Here is a 17,487-nt window from a genome sequence, read left to right as displayed (position 1 = left end):
GGCTCAGTCGGTTAAGTGTCTGACTCTGGATTCTGGCTCAGGTCATGATCTCACGGTTCCTGGGTTCGAGCCCCACATCAGGCTCTGCACTGGTAATGTGGACCCTGTTTGTGATTCTCTCTCCTTCTCCCCTCTCTTCCCTTCCCCTGATCTCTCTCTCAAAATAAATAAATAAACTTAAAAAAATACTTTATTAATACTTCATACATGTTAATTTGGAGAATATGAGAAAATATAGATTTTCAAAGCAGAGAAAATAAAAATCACCAATAGTACAGTAAATATATCCACCCGCTCACCCCTATACTGACAGAGGCAAGGGTAAGGCCAGGAAGAGAAAAGTAGGCCACCTGTCTTAGAAAGCAAAGAGATAGAGAATAGGTCTTCTCATACCCAGTACTCACTTGGCCCAAATTCACCAGATTGTGTCAAAGAACCTGGCATCAACTAACCACACCTAAAATTGCTACCAATGCATGAAGTCCTAAGCAGCCAGATTTGTCGCATTTATATTATACTGAAGTGGACAAATGCCACCAGGTGGCACAAAACTGCAGCCAGGACCAGGTCAGAACTGGATCAAGCAGCTGGATACCTATAACTTCAGGCCAGCCAGAAATAACACTAAGCTTATATTTTATGTGATTAAATTTTTTGAACTCCACCCTATCTCATTATGGTAGAGTTTGACTCACCACCAACCAGATAATCATCCTAAACATTCTGAAATATGACCTTCCAGATTTAGATCACATTTTAACACTTTAATATACCATTATATTAAAATAAAATCAAACTACATCATTTATACCAATGTAATATATATGCATATAGTTTTATATCTGAATGCATACCATCATTAGCCATTGAATAAAATAATAAACTATGAATCCATACAAACATAAATAAATTGAAAGCTGAGTAGGAACTGAATGTTTATATAGCTTCAAAATAGTTTCCCACAAAATACTTATCCACTACAAAGGAGAAGAGTAACTTTATAGAAACCTGACATATCTTCTAAGTGACCAAAATGAACATCCTCAGTAATGAGACAAATCACAATCATATGCCACCTGAAATAAACATGAGGAAACATTACTAACTCAAATTGAGGGATATTCTACAAAATAGGTGTCCTATAACCATCAAACCCATCAAGGGCATTAAAGTCTAGAAAAACACAAGAAATTATTAGAGTCTGAGATAGATTATAGGGACACAACTAAAAGCAAAAGCAACACATGATTCTGAATTCTTCTACTACAAAGAACAGTATTAAGAAAATTGGCAAAATTGAATGGGGCTTGAGGATTAGATGGTACTAATGCCTCAACATTAATTTCTTAATTGTTAATAGTTATATTGAGATTATACAGAATAATATTGTTTGTAGAAAATAAACTAAAATATTTAGAGAAATGGTGGGAAATTAGACACTGAGAATTTACTATCAAATGGTTCAGGAAGAAAGTTCTTGGAGCTTTTCTCCAAGTTTGTCATTGTTAAAAAAAATTTTTAAGTGATTCTTATGAGTGCCTATCAAAGAATATTCATAAATACATTAGAATGGTTGCCTAAGAGGGGGGTGCCTGGGTGGATCAGTCAGTTAAGCATCCAACTCTTTAGCTCAGGTCTTGATCTTACAGTCCTGAGTCCAAGCCGCATGTTGGGCCAGTGCTGGCTCCATGCTGGGCCTGAAGCCTGCTTAAAAAAAAAAAAAAAAGAAAAAGAAAAAGAATGGTTGCCTAAGGAAAAAGAGGGAAGGAGAAGTGGGAATGGGAATAAAAAGAAATGGCTGCATACAAACCTACCTACCAACTACCACCAAACAAACAAGAAAAGGTCTGGTATGGGCAAAATAATGATAAAGAGCCATGAACTGACGAGTATGATTATCAACACTAGGAACAACAACAAAAAACTGGTTTAAATAAATACTGGCAATATGTGACTGAGTCTGGGGGTAGAATTCACCTCAGGCATGGCTTTACGCTGAAAGTAAACATGGAGGCAACCAAAGACTCACTTACTCTTCACTTCTAAAACAGCTGAAAGAGACTGCTTTTGGGAGTAGGGATGGATACATATAAAACTATATATATTTTAATTATTTTTGTAAGTGAAAATTAAATTTAATTAAAAGGAAAAAAGCAAGTGTCAAATCAGTAATATGACGGCAGTAAGAAATCTGGATTAGCAGGATTTGGAGGGACAGGGAAATTTTAAGAGGTTAAGAGTAAGCCAGAAGTCAGGAATCCAGATCAGCAGGTCAGTGCCGTCATCAGACACCAGGACTGAGAAGAAATTTGTTATTGCAAAGGGCATCTAAACCGTCATGAGTTCTGTAGCTCATGACGCCAGCTGCAATCAGAGCACAGCTGGTCTGGTATTATGAGATGAAGAGTAAATACAAGTGACTGAGAAATGAAGTAACTAATGCCACCCTCGTTACCAGTTTCTGATGTAACTGTCCTTGCAGCTATTGCCACTTTTCGACACCCACAGAATCAATGCATCCCTAACTCCCAGGAACAACCTCTGGGCTCCAACCTCTTTCCCCCAGCCCAAATGCCAGCATGTGCTCCAACTCTAATTCTGAAGTTCTTGTTCTAAAAGTATATTTCGTTTCTTCTTGCAATGGCCAATGTCTTTCTGAAGGCTATACTGTTCCAAATTCCAGCAGCAGGGGTCTATCTGATCCCCTCATGAGACAACATCCTGACAAACTGTCTTGTCTGAACATCCAGCTATCCTGCTTTGGGAGGCTTGGGCAAAACACAATTAAGACAGACAGACTTAATAAGCTACAAAATCAGGAATACAGACTAATCTGTATTAGACCTTGGACTACTAAATGCCCTGTGAGCCTTAGTTTCCCCACATATATAGAACTGTCCAGTAATATACCGCATGAGATTGCTATAAGAAATAGTGCAGTAGCAGCTCTCAGTGAGTGCTTACTATGTGCCAGGCACTGTTCTAAATTCTTTACATATTAATTCACTTAATTCTTTTTTTTTAATGTTTGTTTATTTTTGAGAGGTGGAGAGGGGCAGAGAGAGGAGGGAACACAGGATCCAAAGCAGGTTCTGTGTGGACAGCAGTGAGCCTGATACGGGGTTCAAACTCACAAATGGTGACATCATGACTGAGCCGAAGTAGTACACTCAACTGACTGAGCCACCCAAGAGCCCCTATTAATTCATTTAATTCTTAAAACAACCCTGTGAGGCAGGTATTGTCATCAAACTCCTTATTACAAAGAGGAAAATGAATAAAAAGAGTTTTAGAAACCTGCACAAGGTCATACAGCTAGTAATTAACGGAAGTCTGGATATTACATATATGTATATTCCCCTTAGCACAGGGCATGGCACATGTTAACCTCTTCATAAACAGTAGCTATAGGTGCCTGGGTGGCTCAGTTGGCTAAGCATAAACAGTAACTGTCATTATCTTTGTTAATTCTCTGTTGAATTATACAATTTTCTCAGATTAAGACTCCTTAGCCTGGGAGGCGCCTGGGGGGGCTCAGTTGGTTAAGTGTCTGACTCTTGATTTCGGCTCAGATCATGGTCTGCACCAATAGCATGAAGCCTGCTTGGGATTCTCTCTCCCCCCACACCCCTCTGCCCCTCTCCTACTCATGCTCTCTCTCAAAATAAATAAATAAACTTAAAAAAAAGAAAAAAATCCTATTTGAAATAGCAACAATAAAAAACAATTACTTAGCAATAAAATTGAATGTACAAGATTAATATGTAAAGAAAAAGGATGAGGATACTCTTTAAAGACAAGGAAAGTACATAGTAAGTAAAAAAAGGGGTGCTGCAAGTTAAGCATGATACCGTGAAAATGGTATCTAGACACAGACATTACACCCTTCACAAAAATTAACTAAAAATAGACCATAGACATAATGCAAAACACAAAACCATAAACTAGAACATAACACAGGAGAAAAATCCAGATATCCTTGGATTTGGCAATAAATTTTTAGATATAATGCCAAAGGCCCAAAAGAAAGAACTGATAAGTTGGACTTAATTAAAATTAAAAAGAGTTCTGTGTAAGATGCTGACAAGAGAATGAGAAGACAAGCCATACACTGGGAGAAAATACTGGTGTAAGACACATGTAATAGGGCTGCCTGGCTGGCTCAGTTAGTGGAACATGTGACTTTTGACCTTGGGGCTGTGACTTCAAGCCCCACGTTGGGCATAGAAAATACATTAAAAAAAAAAAAAAAAAAGGCACATGGGATAAAAGACTACTCCAAAATATACAAAGAACTCTTAAAGCTCAACAATAAGAAAATAACATGATTTAAAAACAGGTAAAAGATCTGAACAGAACTCTAAGGACACACAGATAGCAAATAAACATATGAAAAGATTTCTCAACATTACACATCATTACAATTACAAATTAAAACAATGAAATTCCACTAACACCTATTAGAATGGTTAAGATCCAAAATACTGACAAAATCAAATGCTGACGAGGATGTGGAACAACTAGAACTCTTATTCATTGCTGGTGGGAATGTAAAATGATATAGCCACTGTGTTGGGCAGACTCTTACAATTAAACATACTCATACAATCTAGCAATCATGTTCTTTGGTATTTAAAACCCAAATCATTTAAGGGGCCCCTGGGTGGCTCAGTCAGTTGGGCGTCCAACTTCAGCTCGGGTCCTATCTCATGGTGCTTGAGTTCGAGGAGCCCCACGTTGGGCTCTGTGCTGGCAGCTTGGAGCCTGGAGCCTGCTTGGGGTTCTGTGTCTCCCTCTCTCTCTGCCCCTCCACTGCTTGTACTCTATCTGTCTCTCTCTCAAAAATCAATAAAAAACAAACAAAAAACCCAAATCAGTTGAAAACTTATGTCCACACAAAAACCTGTACATAAATATTAACAGCAGCCTTATTAATAACTGCCAAAATTTGAAGCAACCAAGATGTGCTTAGTTGGGTAAATGGAAGCAAACTATGGTATATCCAGACAATGTATTATTATTGAATGCTAAAAAGAAATGAGCTATCAAGCCACTAAAAGTCATGGAGGATCTAAAATGTCTATTACTAAATAAGAGCCAATGTGAAAGGCTAAACACCAAATGATTCTAACTATATGGCATTCTGAAAAAGACAAAACAATAGAGATAGAAAAAAATCAGTGGTTGGGGGTGGGAGGGATGAACAGAAAACCACAAAGGATTTCCAGGACAGTGAAAATACTCTGTATTAAGGATCATACATGTCATTACACATTTGTGAATGCGCAATGCCAAGAGTGAGCCTGAATGTGAAATGGGACTGTAGGTGATTGTGAGGTGTCAGTGTAGGTCCACCAACTATAACAAATGTACCACTATGGGAGAAGGTGGGAGAAACTGATAACGGGGAAGGCTATGCAACTCATGGGGTCAGTTGTATATGGGAAATCTCTGTACCTTTCTCCCAATTTTGCTGTGAACCTTAAACTGTTCTAAAAAAAAAAAAAATAGTCTTAAAAAAAAAAAAAATACAGGGACACCTGGGTGGCTCAGTCAGTTAAGCATCTGACTCTTGAGTTCGGCGAAGGTCATAATCTTACGGTTCATGAGATGGAGCTCTGTGTAGCATGGAGCTCGCTTGGGATTCTCTCTCCCTCTCTCTTCACTCCTTCTCCACTGGCTGGCACACACACATGCTCTCTCTCTCTCTCTCTCAAAATAAATAAAATTTAAAAAAAATACAATTTACAAAAGAAAAAGAAAAAGAAAAAAAAACAAATAAATAAGAGGTCTGAAAGATATATAAAAGAAGCTCTGAATAAATGAAAGGTCATAGAAAGATTTTAATATTGTTAAGATGTCAACTCTTTCCAAATTAACTGTTAGATGTAATGCAATGACTAAAAACAACAAACAAAAGGTACTAAACGAATTTTGGGGAGACCCAGCCAATTTGATCCAAAGGTTCCTACAAAAAATAAGGAAGAACAGCCATGAAATTTCTCAGGAAAAACAAAAATAATGAGTGGAAAATAACATTAATAGACATTAAAAATGTACTCTAAGCCAAAATAAGTCAAAGTAGGTAGAGATTAATGAACAAACAGAAACAGACCCAAGTAAATGGGAATTTGGATTATGATAAAGGTTGCATTACAACCAGTAGAAAAGAATAGATTATTCAGACTAACTTTTTGCTGTAAGTGCCCTTTTATACCTTATGAGTTTTGTACCAAGTTATCTTTTTTTAGTATTATAGATTGAAGTCATAGCTCCTATTTTTGCTCATCCTCAGACCCACTAAAAGTTAAAATATAGGATTTTTTTTTTTAAAAGCATACACCCACAAGGACAAAGACAATGCCCAAAGAGACAAAGCAATTAAATTTTGGACAGTAGAAAACAGATGGAAAAGAAACAAATTATTCCAACTGGCCAGAGAAAGCTGTCTTAAACTGGGAGTGGAAAAACAGAGAACCAACATTATACATACAACGACCTCCCCTCCCCCAAATCTTGAAAACTGGAAGCATCAAGTAGCTCTGGAAGTGGGAATAGGAGAGAGCTAAGAGAAGGAAGGCTGCCTGAAGGTTTCTTTATAAAGCAGTCAGCTTCTCAAATCCCCTCCCTGACTTATGCAGCTGGATGCTCTTGCCAGAAGACAGACGCTTTATTCTCTGGAGAAGGTCAAAGTCTTTGAGTTGGGTAACATCAGGCTCAGTGTAGGGTTGTAACTCCATGCTGCAATCAGGCAGTGGGCAGTAAGTAAAAGATATTATGCTATAACCTGACAACCCTAGTCATCTTCCTCAGGTGGCTCACAGATAGTTGGTAGTTAGTCTCTTACTCTCCAGACAGAAAACCGTTAAAGGCCTCCACTGAGGAAACTCACAGGCCCAAAAGAAAGGCCTAAAGATAGTGACATTAAGAGGTTCCATTAGAAAAAGGCTAGCCAGATCATATGTTAAAAGTTGCCTGCCATCCATGCACTCAGAACTTGGCCAGCTTTTTGGTCACTCAGATATTAAATAGGAGACAATTCTCCTTCCAAGTAAGATACAGTAGGTCACAGACCAATGTTCTCACTGCAATGGTGCAAAGTGGCAGGGAGTGAGGGCAGTTTGCAAAAATCACATTTTTGGAAAGAATATGGAAAATGACAAAAGTAACAAGACCTATTTGAACTAAAATTTCAGAAAGAGGAAAGTCTTTCTTTTATAAGCCAGAAACAGATGGCCACTTTATTCATTTTCTTTTTCAGTGGTAGAGGGCATTTTGCCAATTGAGCAGGGGGAGGGGAGTGCTGAAAAAGGAGACTGGACATTGGTAGGGGGACTCTAAGAGAAAGAGAAATCAGTTTTTGGTGGTCACACAGGGTTGGAATGAAGGACAAGTGCTTAAAACACATGGACAATTTTCCCCTGGCTCTAGGGCATAGACACAAAAACACAATCTCCCTTCAGATTTTATAGCTGCATGGTGTCAGAGGTTTTATAAAAAGCTAACTCAGAACTTCTGAAGGACAGAATTCCATCTCCTGTAGTCATCCAAAGCTGAGAAGACATAAATTCACCTCTCTCAAAGAAAAGTCCAGAGGAGCATACCAGAAACACTAGGGCAACTAGAGATGAACTAAGTCTTACTAAACTGTAACCCAAGCCCCAGTCTAAATTAATCCTTGCCTGGTTTGAAAGGAACAGCCTGACAACCTATCTTCCTAACAGAGGGAAAGGGGAAAGCACCTTTGGATAAAGATTACCTCTGCCTCTCTATGGTTCTTTTATATGCATTCTCCAACATATAATAAAAAACTGACATATAGAGAGGCAGAATAATGACTGATAATCAAGAGAGGAAAAAGGTATAGAAACAAATCCACAGATGACCCAAGTATTCGAGTTAGTAGCCAAGGTCTTTAAAATGCCAAAGATTAGTATGTTAAAAGAAAATAGAGAAAAAGATGTGAATTAATTTTTAAAATAAACTTCACCAAATAACTTGAATCTAGTTTAAAAAGTCTAAACCTGAAATAGAGTATCTAGAACTGGGGACTCACTGGGTAGATTTAACTGCAGATTTGGAACAGCATCAAACAGGATTAGTGAACTCAAATTCAGGTCAATAAAATGTTCACAGTGAAGCACAGAACAGGAAAAAAAAAAAAAAAAAAAAAAAGGACAGAACAGAGTGTAGGAGATAGGTAGGACCTAATTACAAAAGGTCTAATCTATAAATGGAGATGAGAGAGACAGAACAAGGTAAAAGCAATATACAAAGACATAATGGCTAAGAATTTTCCAAAACTGATGAACCACACACAAATTTAAGAAGCTCAGTGAACTGGGGTACCTGGGTAGCTCAGCCGATTTAGCGCCAGACTCTTTAAATGTTTATTTTTGAGAGAGAGAGAGAGAGAGAGAGAAAGAGAGACAGTGAGCGAGCACAAGTGGGGAGGTGCAGAGAGAGAGAGAGGGCGACAGAGGATGTGAAGTGGAATCCACACTGAGAGCAGAGAGCCTAATGCAGGGCTTGAACTTGCAAACCATGAGATCATGATCTGAGCCACCCAGGAGCCCCTTGATTTGGGCTCAGGTCATGATCTTATGGTTCGTGGGTTCAAGCCCTGCATTGGGCTCCGTGCTGACGGTGCAGAGCTTGCTTGGGATTCTCTCTCTCTCTCTGTCCCTCCCCCACTCATGCACGTGCACTTGTGCTCTCTCTCTCAAAATAAACTTAAAAAAAAAAAAAAAGCTCAGTGAACCAAAAGCAGGATAAATGCCAAGAAAACCACATCTAAGCACACCATAAAATGTTGAAAACAAAGAGAGAATCTTAAAAGTAGCCAGAAGAAAAAAAGACATTATCTTAAAGTGGCAATAATAGTACTGATAGCTGACTTGTCAAAAGGAATTCAGGAAGCCAATACATATACAATGGAATATTATTCAGCCATAAAAGAAAATCCTGCTGTTTGGGAGAAGATGGATGAACACTGAGGGCATTATGCTAAGTAAAGTTAAGTCAGACAGAGAAATACAAATACTGTATTATCTCACTTAGTTGTGGAATCTAAAAAAGCCAAAGTCACAGAAACAGAGAGTTGATTGATTGGTGGTTGCCAGGGCTTTGGGATGGGGGCGAGAGTGGGGGTGGGGATGGGGATGTTGGTCAAAGGGTACAAACTTCCAGTTGTAAGATGAGTAAGTTCTAGGGATCAAATGTATAGCATGGGGGCTATAGTTAACAACAATGTACTTGAAAGCTGCTAAGAGAGTGGATCATAAACATTCTCACCACCATAACAACAAAAACCTGGTAATTATGAGAGATAAAGGATATGTTAACTAACCACATTGTGGTAATCATTTTGCAATATAATTGCACTGCACACCGTAAACTTTTACGTAACTTAAAGTTATATGTCCATTTTATCTCAATAAAGCTAGGGGAAAAAAGAAATTAAGGAAGCCAGAAAACAAGAAAATGATGATTTTGGAATACTGAAAGCTTCTTCTCTGGCCCACCCCCACCCTCCCACCAAAAAAGCTACAATTCTACACCCAGAAAAAAAAAAAAAAAAAAAAAAAACTTCAAAAAATAAAGATGTTTTCAGGCAAACGAAAGCGGAGATAAATTGTTGCCAGCAAATCTGCACTACATAATTTATTGAAAGCAAGTTCCTCATGCTGAAGGAAAACATCTAAGATAAAAGTACCACTGCATGGGCACCTGGATGGATCAGTCAGTTGAGCATCCAACTCTTGATTTTGGCTCAGGTCATGATCTCACGGTTCATGGGATCAAACCTGCTGTCAGGCTCTGCGCTGACAACATGGAGCCTGCTTGGGATTTTCTCTCTCCCTTTCTCTCTGACCCTGCCCCATTCGCACTCTCTCTCTCTCTCTTTCAAAATAAATAAGTAAACAAAAAAACAAAAAAAGTACCCTGCAAGAACTGATGAAAAACAGTTGAAAGGGAAATATGTGGTTAAATACAAAGAATATTTGCGATGCCTAAAAACACATAAAATTCAAATTTCACTCTTTTTTCTGGGCCACCGATATGCCATCCAGACTGAGGAAGACCCAGAAACTTCGGAGCCACGTGAGCCAGGGCCACGTGAGCCACGGCCACCGCTGCATCGGCAAGCACCGGAAGCACCCAGGAGGCCGGGGTAATGCTGGTGGCATGCATCACCACAGGATCAACTTTGACAAATATCATCCAGGTTACTTTGAAAAAGTTGGTATGAGACATTACCACTTCAAAAGGAACTAGAGCTTCTGCCCAACTGTCAACCTTGATAAACTGTGGACCTTGGTTAGTGAGCAGAAACAGGTAAATGCTGCCAAAAATAAGACTGGAGCTGCTCCTATCATTGATGTGGTGCAATCGGGCTACTACAAAGTTTTGGGAAAGGGAAAGCTCCCCAAACAGCCTGTCATTGTGAAGGCCAAATTCTTCAGTAGAAGAGCTGGGGAGAAGATTAAGAGTGTGGGGGGAGCCTGTGTCCTGGTAGCCTGAAGCCTGAAGCCACATGGAGAGAGGTTCATTAAATACTAACAAGTACTTTTCAAATAAAAAAAAAAAATTCAAATTTCAATATCCATAAAATAAAGTTTTATGGGAACACCATCACACTCATTTTTTTATGATTGGCTTGGCTGTTCTAATGCTGCAATGCAGAGTTGAGTAGCTGCAATAGAGACTATGTGGTGCCCTCTCACACTGCTGTATCACGGTGCACTATAAATTGCAGTGATGTAGTTGTATCTGACAGCATGGAGTGTCACACATACTGCTGTACATGACATTTTAATTTTATTTATGAGTGCATAACCCATCATGTCAAAACAAGAAAGTGCACTTTAAATGTCACACATCAAGGCACAGTGGAGTATGTTTTGTCATCAAATTAGATGGCAAAGCATTGTCTTTATTATGTAATGACACTATAACTATGCTAAAAGAATACAACATATAGAGACATTACCAGATTGTACTCATCATAAGAGTTCCCAACTCACAGGAAAGCATTAGAAAATCAGAAAATTTTAAATTATCTCATATTAATTTCTTCATAAAATGAAAAAATGAAACTGCAACCACACTATGTGTGTGAGTAGCTCATTTGTCAGCCTAGCAAGGAAAGCCATTTACTAATGGTGAGTTAATTAAATAATGTTTGATTACAGCAGTCAAGGAAATGTGTCTAGAGAAAACGAACTTGTTTAAGATTATTAGCCTTTCCAGAGAGAACAGTTGTTCAACCAAGTTGAGGATATTGGGAGCAATAGCAATAGTCAATTTAAAAACAAGGCAAATGATTTCTAGCAGGTTTCCTTGAATACAGATGAGTTAACAGATGTTGCAGATTACTTATCAGTTATTTATTTGATCAATCAATACAGAGTTTGAGTAACTAAAAAATTAGCCTCTATGAATGCCTATGTGAAACTACTAGAGTAAAGAGTATTTTCAAACTTAAGAAATCATTAATTCAGTATAACCTGAAGTGGAATCTAAGAAATGCTACAAGCAATGGTGGTAAAATGTGTGTGGTAAGAAAAAGGCTTAGTGGGGACAAATTAACAAAACTTGTGAAAATGTAAAATGTATAAGGTATTTCAAGACTATGGTTATTCACTGTATTACTCAGCAGCAGGTATTCTCGGGAAAATATCTGAACCCATCATGTCTTATAGACCAGTAGTGCCAAAAGATAAATTTCATTTGCTTTCGGGGATTTCACCATCATTGGTTCCAAAACAGAAGCTGAATATCCTGACTTGCCCCACCGCTCAGCAGTTCCATGGCTTGGCAGTTTTACTGCCATTTTTTGAGCCCAAGGAATGGACTCAACATTTTTCTAAAGAAAAAAAATCAGCCACAACCATTATTGTAGAACACCAAATGGATTTGAAAATTTAGCTTTTGCTGAAAACTTGGTTTCTTGATGAACTTAAAATTAGCAAAAGACTGCTTATATAAAAACACACTGCAGGTAAAGCCTAAAATATTTTAATAACTAAAGCTATTAGAATCGTATGTAATGGCAAACTGCTTATATGCTTCCTGTCCAGTCAAAAATTAAGGTCTCCATTCCCACACAAATTTGCAAAATATCTATTTTCTGAGCTCAAAGGACAATTTCAGCAGTGTTTTTGGACCCTAAGTAAAACAGAAAATTCATATTTTATTTTCTTTTTTAATTTTCTTTTTATTTTTACATTTATTTTTGATAGGCAGAGAGAGACAGAGCGCAAGTGGGGGAGGGGCAGAGAGACACAGAGACACAGAAGCCGAAGTGGGCTCCAGGCTCTGGCTGTCAGCACAGAGCCCGACACAGGGCTTGAACTCACAAACCGCAAGATCATGACCTGGGCCAAAGTTGGACGCTTAACCAACTGAGCCACCCAGGAGCCCCAGAAAATTCATATTTTAAAATCAATCCATGTATAACTGTGCAACTGAGGAGCTTCAACCTAACCTACAACTGAAAGTGACTAATCTGTACTATAATGATACACTGAAAGACAAATATCAAGAATCTAACAGAATTTTATAAATGCCTTCCAAGCGATAAATTATTTCAATTAAAATCATATACTCACGGATTGATGTTTGTATTTGGCAGTACCAATCTGTGTGTAGACTTTTTGAAAAGAAAATCTCATTTGAGATCAACATTAACAAATGAACAACTGCAATCAATCTTAATGATAATAGCTCTGAACCCCAATTAAGCATTATCTAACCCCCAAAATTAATTCCATTCTTCTCATTAGTAGACCTACATTATAAAAAATTATACTCAACTATTTACATTTTGAATTTTGTCAATAGGGTTTTGTGGAAGTTTGGTTTCTCTCGTTATGTAAGTAACTATGTAATAATAACTTTGATTTTTTCCTTCTGGCCTACAAAGCCTAAAATATCTGCTATCTGGCCTTTTACAGAAAAAGTATGTCAACCTCTGAACTATGTATATAGTTCCACTGAACTCTATAATTGCTTATAGAACTAAAAATAGGTGATTAAAAGAATACAGTATGTAATATCAATGTAATCTGATGGTATAGATAGATAGTACAGCTCTACAGAGGAAATGGAGATAGCATATGCAAAATAATTTATGCAACTGCTCAGCAATCATATGGCTAACAGTATTATTAGTATTGCTATTCTGAGACTACTGTATAATGTGGGATAAAACAAATGAGCAATTAATAATGTGATATTTTAGGGGTGCCTGGGTGGCTCAGTCGGTTAAACATCCGACTTAGGCTCACTCAGGTCATGATCTCGTGGCTTGGGGGTTCGAGCCTCGTGTCGAGCTCTGTGCTGATAGCTCAGAGCCTAGAGTATGCTTCAGATTCTGTGTCTCCCTCTCTCTCTGCCTCTCCCCCACTCGCCCTCTGTCTCTCCCTCTCAAAAATAAACATTAAAAAAATAATGATGATGACATTTTAATCCGTTATTCCCTATATCCTTAAGAACAGAATTTTGGGTATGGGAAAAAGGATATATAGATGTCATATAAAAGAGATTAAGTCTTAAAATGTGTGTGTGTGTGTGGTTGTGTGTGGAAACAGATGTACATACATCACTCCTCTAACTCTGTCTTAGACAAAATGATAACTCAGCAATGCACATACCTAATGCCCAGATGACATTCTCAAATATCATTTTCCACTAATAACTAGGGTGTCTTGGAGAAACCAGGTGGTTACCAATCTGGAGCAGGAAATGTAAAAGATAAGCCTCAAACACTTGGTCATACCCTATAGCAAGAATGCTATAAAGAACACCTGGAGTGGATCAAGTTATTCAAGAGCTAATGTAGTAGGCTTCAATTGGCCAACAGTAGGACAATCTGAGAATCAATAATGTTAATAATTACCATTGATTAAAACCCATCAGATGTTTGAATTCCTAAATTCACAATAACACTATTTTAAAAATAGTTCTTAGAGGATAATAGGGAACTAATCTGCTATCTTGAAAGAGATAAAGACATAGAACCAAGTATGTATCCTGTAGCTCTGGATAACTAGTAGATAAGCAGAAACATCTCTTTTTTTTTTTTTAATTTTTTTTTTTTAACGTTTATTTATTTTTGAGACAGAGAGAGACAGAGCATGAACAGGGGAGGGGCAGAGAGAGAGGGAGACACAGAATCCGAAACAGGCTCCAGGCTCCAGGCTCTGAGCGGTCAGCACAGAGACCGACGCGGAGCTCAAACTCATGGACCGCGAGATCATGACCTGAGCCGAAGTCGGATGCTTAACCGACCAAGCCACCCAGGCGCCCCAGAGAAACATCTCTTAATAAAAGTATCCCAACTAGGGGCGCCTGGGTGGCTTGGTCGGTTGAGCGTCCGACTTCGGCTCAGGTCATGTTCTTGCGGTCCGTGAGTTTGAGCCCCGCGTCGGGCTCTGTGCTGACAGCTCGGAGCCTGGAGCCTGTTTCAGATTCTGTGTCTCCCTCTCTCTGCCCCTCCCCTGTTCATGCTCTGTCTCTCTCTGTCTCAAAAATAAATAAACGTTAAAAAAAATTTAAAAAAAAAAAAAAAGTATCCCAACTAATAAATAAAAAAGAAATAACAGAATGTTACTGTTTTGCAACTATCAATAATTTAATTGATCTGGGCATTAAGCCCAACTGCTAACATGACAATAAGAGAGAAAACCAGTAACATAACTCCTGATTAAAGAACACAATACTGCCTACAGCAATGCCTAAAGGACTGAACCAGAGTCTGACCAAGGCTGTGAATCCAGCTACCAATTTGTAATAAACACAGAGGATGAAGGAACATGCTTAACTGCAACATGAGACGTGCAATCAGTAAAATTCAAACTTTGGCCAGGGTTCTTCAAGAGAAAAAAATGTAAAGAAAGAGGCAGAGGGGTAAACTGTAATTTAAAAAAAACTTTAAAAACCCGAAATTTTAAAAAATGAGTAACACGATAGTCTATGAATGCATACTTGGTGATAAAACTATAAAGAATAAGGAAATGATTAAGAGTCAGAACAATGGTTATCTGGGAAGGGGAGGGGGAAGAGGTTATAATCAAAACGGGACATGGGAAGGATTCCTGGATAGCTGAAAAATAGTTCTATTTTTTGACCTGGGTGCTGTAGTCTCATGAATATTTGCCTTATTTAAAAAAAAAAAAGGGGGGGGGGGGTGTTGAGAGGGCACCTAGGTGGCTCAGTCAGTTTAGCAACTGACTTCAGCTCAGGTCATGAACTGTTTGTGAGTTCAAGTCCCACATCGGGCTCTGTGCTGACAGCTCAAGGACTGAAGCCTGTTTCAAATTCTGTGTTTCCCTCTCTCTTTGTCCCTCTCCCACTCACACTCTGTTTGTCTCTCTCTCAAAAATAAATATTAAAAAGGTGGGGGGTGCCTGGGTGGCTCAGTTGGTTAAGCATCCGACTTGAGCTCAGGTCATGATCCTGTGGTCCGTGAGTTCCAGCCCCACGTTGGGCTCTGTGCTGACAGCTCAGAGCCTGGAGCCTGCTTTGGATTCTGTGTCCCACACTCCTCTCTGCCCCTCCCTACTCATGCTCTGTCTCGCTCTGTCTCTCATAAATAAATGTTAAAAAAAAAATTTTTTTTAATTAAAAAAGAAAAAAAGTGGGGTGCTTGGGTGGCTCAGTCAGTTGAGTGTCCGACTTCGGCTCAAGTCATGATCTCACGGTTTGTGGGTTCATGCCCCGTGTCGGGCTCTATCTCCACTTGCACTTTGTCTGTGTCTGTCTCTCTCTCTCTCTCAAAAATAAATAATATTTTTAAACAAGAAAAGGAAAAAAAGGGGGGGGGCACCTGGGTGGCTCAGTCAGTTAAGCATCAACTTCGGTTCAGGTCATGATCTCGCAGTTCCTGAGTTCGAGCCCCATTTCCGGGCTGACAGCTCAGAGCCTAGAGCCTGCTTTGGGTTCTAGCTCCCTCTCTGCTCCTCTCTCTCTCTCTCTCTCTCTCTCTCTCTCTCTCACACACACACACACACACACACACACACACACACACACACACATACACACACTCTTTTTCTCTCATAAATATTTTTTTTTTAAAGTGTGCATGTGTTTGAGATTTTCTGCTTATTTTACAAGGATTAAATATGTAAAACAACAATACTATTATTGCCTTAGAGGTTTATAAGACATGTGTAACTAAAGTGTGATATCAGTAGCACAAAGGGTAAGGAGGACAGACTGGAATTCAATTGTTATGTGGTTCTCACTTTTTTTGAAAAGCACTAACTCAGACTAAAATGTAGTAAGTTAAGAATGCAGGGGTGTGTGGGTGGCTCAGTGGTTAAGCATCTGACTCTTGATTTTGGCTCATGTCAAAATTCATGGTTCGTGGGATGGAGCCCCACATTGGGCTCTGCACGGACAGTGCTCAGCCTGCTTGGGATTCTCTCTCTCCCTCTCTCTCTCTGCCCCTCCCCTACCTGTACACATGTGCACTCTCTCTCAAAATATATAAACTTAAAAAAAATAAAGTATGCAGACTGAGGGGCACCTGGCTGGCTCAGTCAGAAGAGCATGCAACTCTTGATCTCTGGGTCATGAGTTTGAGTTCCACCTTGGGTATAGAGATTACATACATACATACATACATACATATTAAAAAAAAAAAAAAAAAAGGAATGCAGATTGAAATATCTAGGGCAGTGGTTCTTAACCAGGGACAATTTTACCCTCCAAGGAGACATCTTGTAATGCTTGAAGACTGGTTGTCACAACTGAGAGACGGCTGCTACAGGTACCTAGTGGGTAGCAGCCAGGGATGCTGCTAAACATCATACAACACACAGGATAAACCCCTACCCCACAACAAAAAAATCACTGGCTCCAAATGTCAATTGTGTTAAAGTTGAAAAACTCTGATTTAGGATAACTGCTAAAAACAATTATAAGAATGTATAACAAAGAAGAAAAAATGGAATAATTTCACTTACATGAAGTTGAAAAATAGGCAAAACTAAATTATGATAGAAATCATCAAAATAATCAGTGGCTATAGGGTATTTTTAAGTTTATTTATTTTGGGGGGGGGGGGGGGGTGGAGACAGAATCCCAAGCGGGCTCTGCACTGCCAACACAGAGCCCAATGTGTGGTTCGAACTCACAAACCGTGAGATCATGCCCAGAGCTGAAACCAATAAAACCAAGAGTCAGACGCTTAACTTACTGAACCATCCGGGTGGCCCCTAGGTTTTGTGTGTTTGTTTTGTTTTGTTTTTTAAGTAAGCTGTATGCCCATTGTGCGGCTTCAACGCAGAACCCTGAGATAAAGAGTTGCATGCTTTACCAACTGAGCCAGCCAGACACCCCTAATTAATGGTTTAGAGGAGTGAGGGTACAGACTTGGAAGGGGTACAAGAGTGCCTTCTGGAGCACTAAAAATGTTTTCTCTCGTTCTAGGCATACACTTTACTGTATATTAAACCTCAACTGAAAAAACAAAAA

At 38.9% G+C, this 17,487-nt stretch overlaps 1 protein-coding gene and 1 pseudogene across 1 annotated transcript in view; one reads left to right on the top strand and one right to left on the bottom strand.

The window, feature by feature from the left end:
• Positions 1 to 17,487, bottom strand: part of UBE2R2 (ubiquitin conjugating enzyme E2 R2) — a 113,839-nt gene that overhangs the window by 68,583 nt on the left and 27,769 nt on the right. The gene's annotated exons all lie outside the window — the stretch shown is intronic.
• Positions 10,063 to 10,524, top strand: LOC132663289 (large ribosomal subunit protein uL15 pseudogene; annotated as a pseudogene).

This window comes from Panthera onca, chromosome D4 (assembly GCF_046562875.1).
Source record: "Panthera onca isolate mPanOnc1 chromosome D4, mPanOnc1 haplotype 2, whole genome shotgun sequence".
In the NCBI taxonomy this organism is placed as follows: Eukaryota; Metazoa; Chordata; class Mammalia; order Carnivora; family Felidae; genus Panthera; species Panthera onca.
The sequence above is the reverse complement of the archived record's forward strand: the minus strand, read 5'-3'. Positions and strand labels throughout refer to the sequence as shown.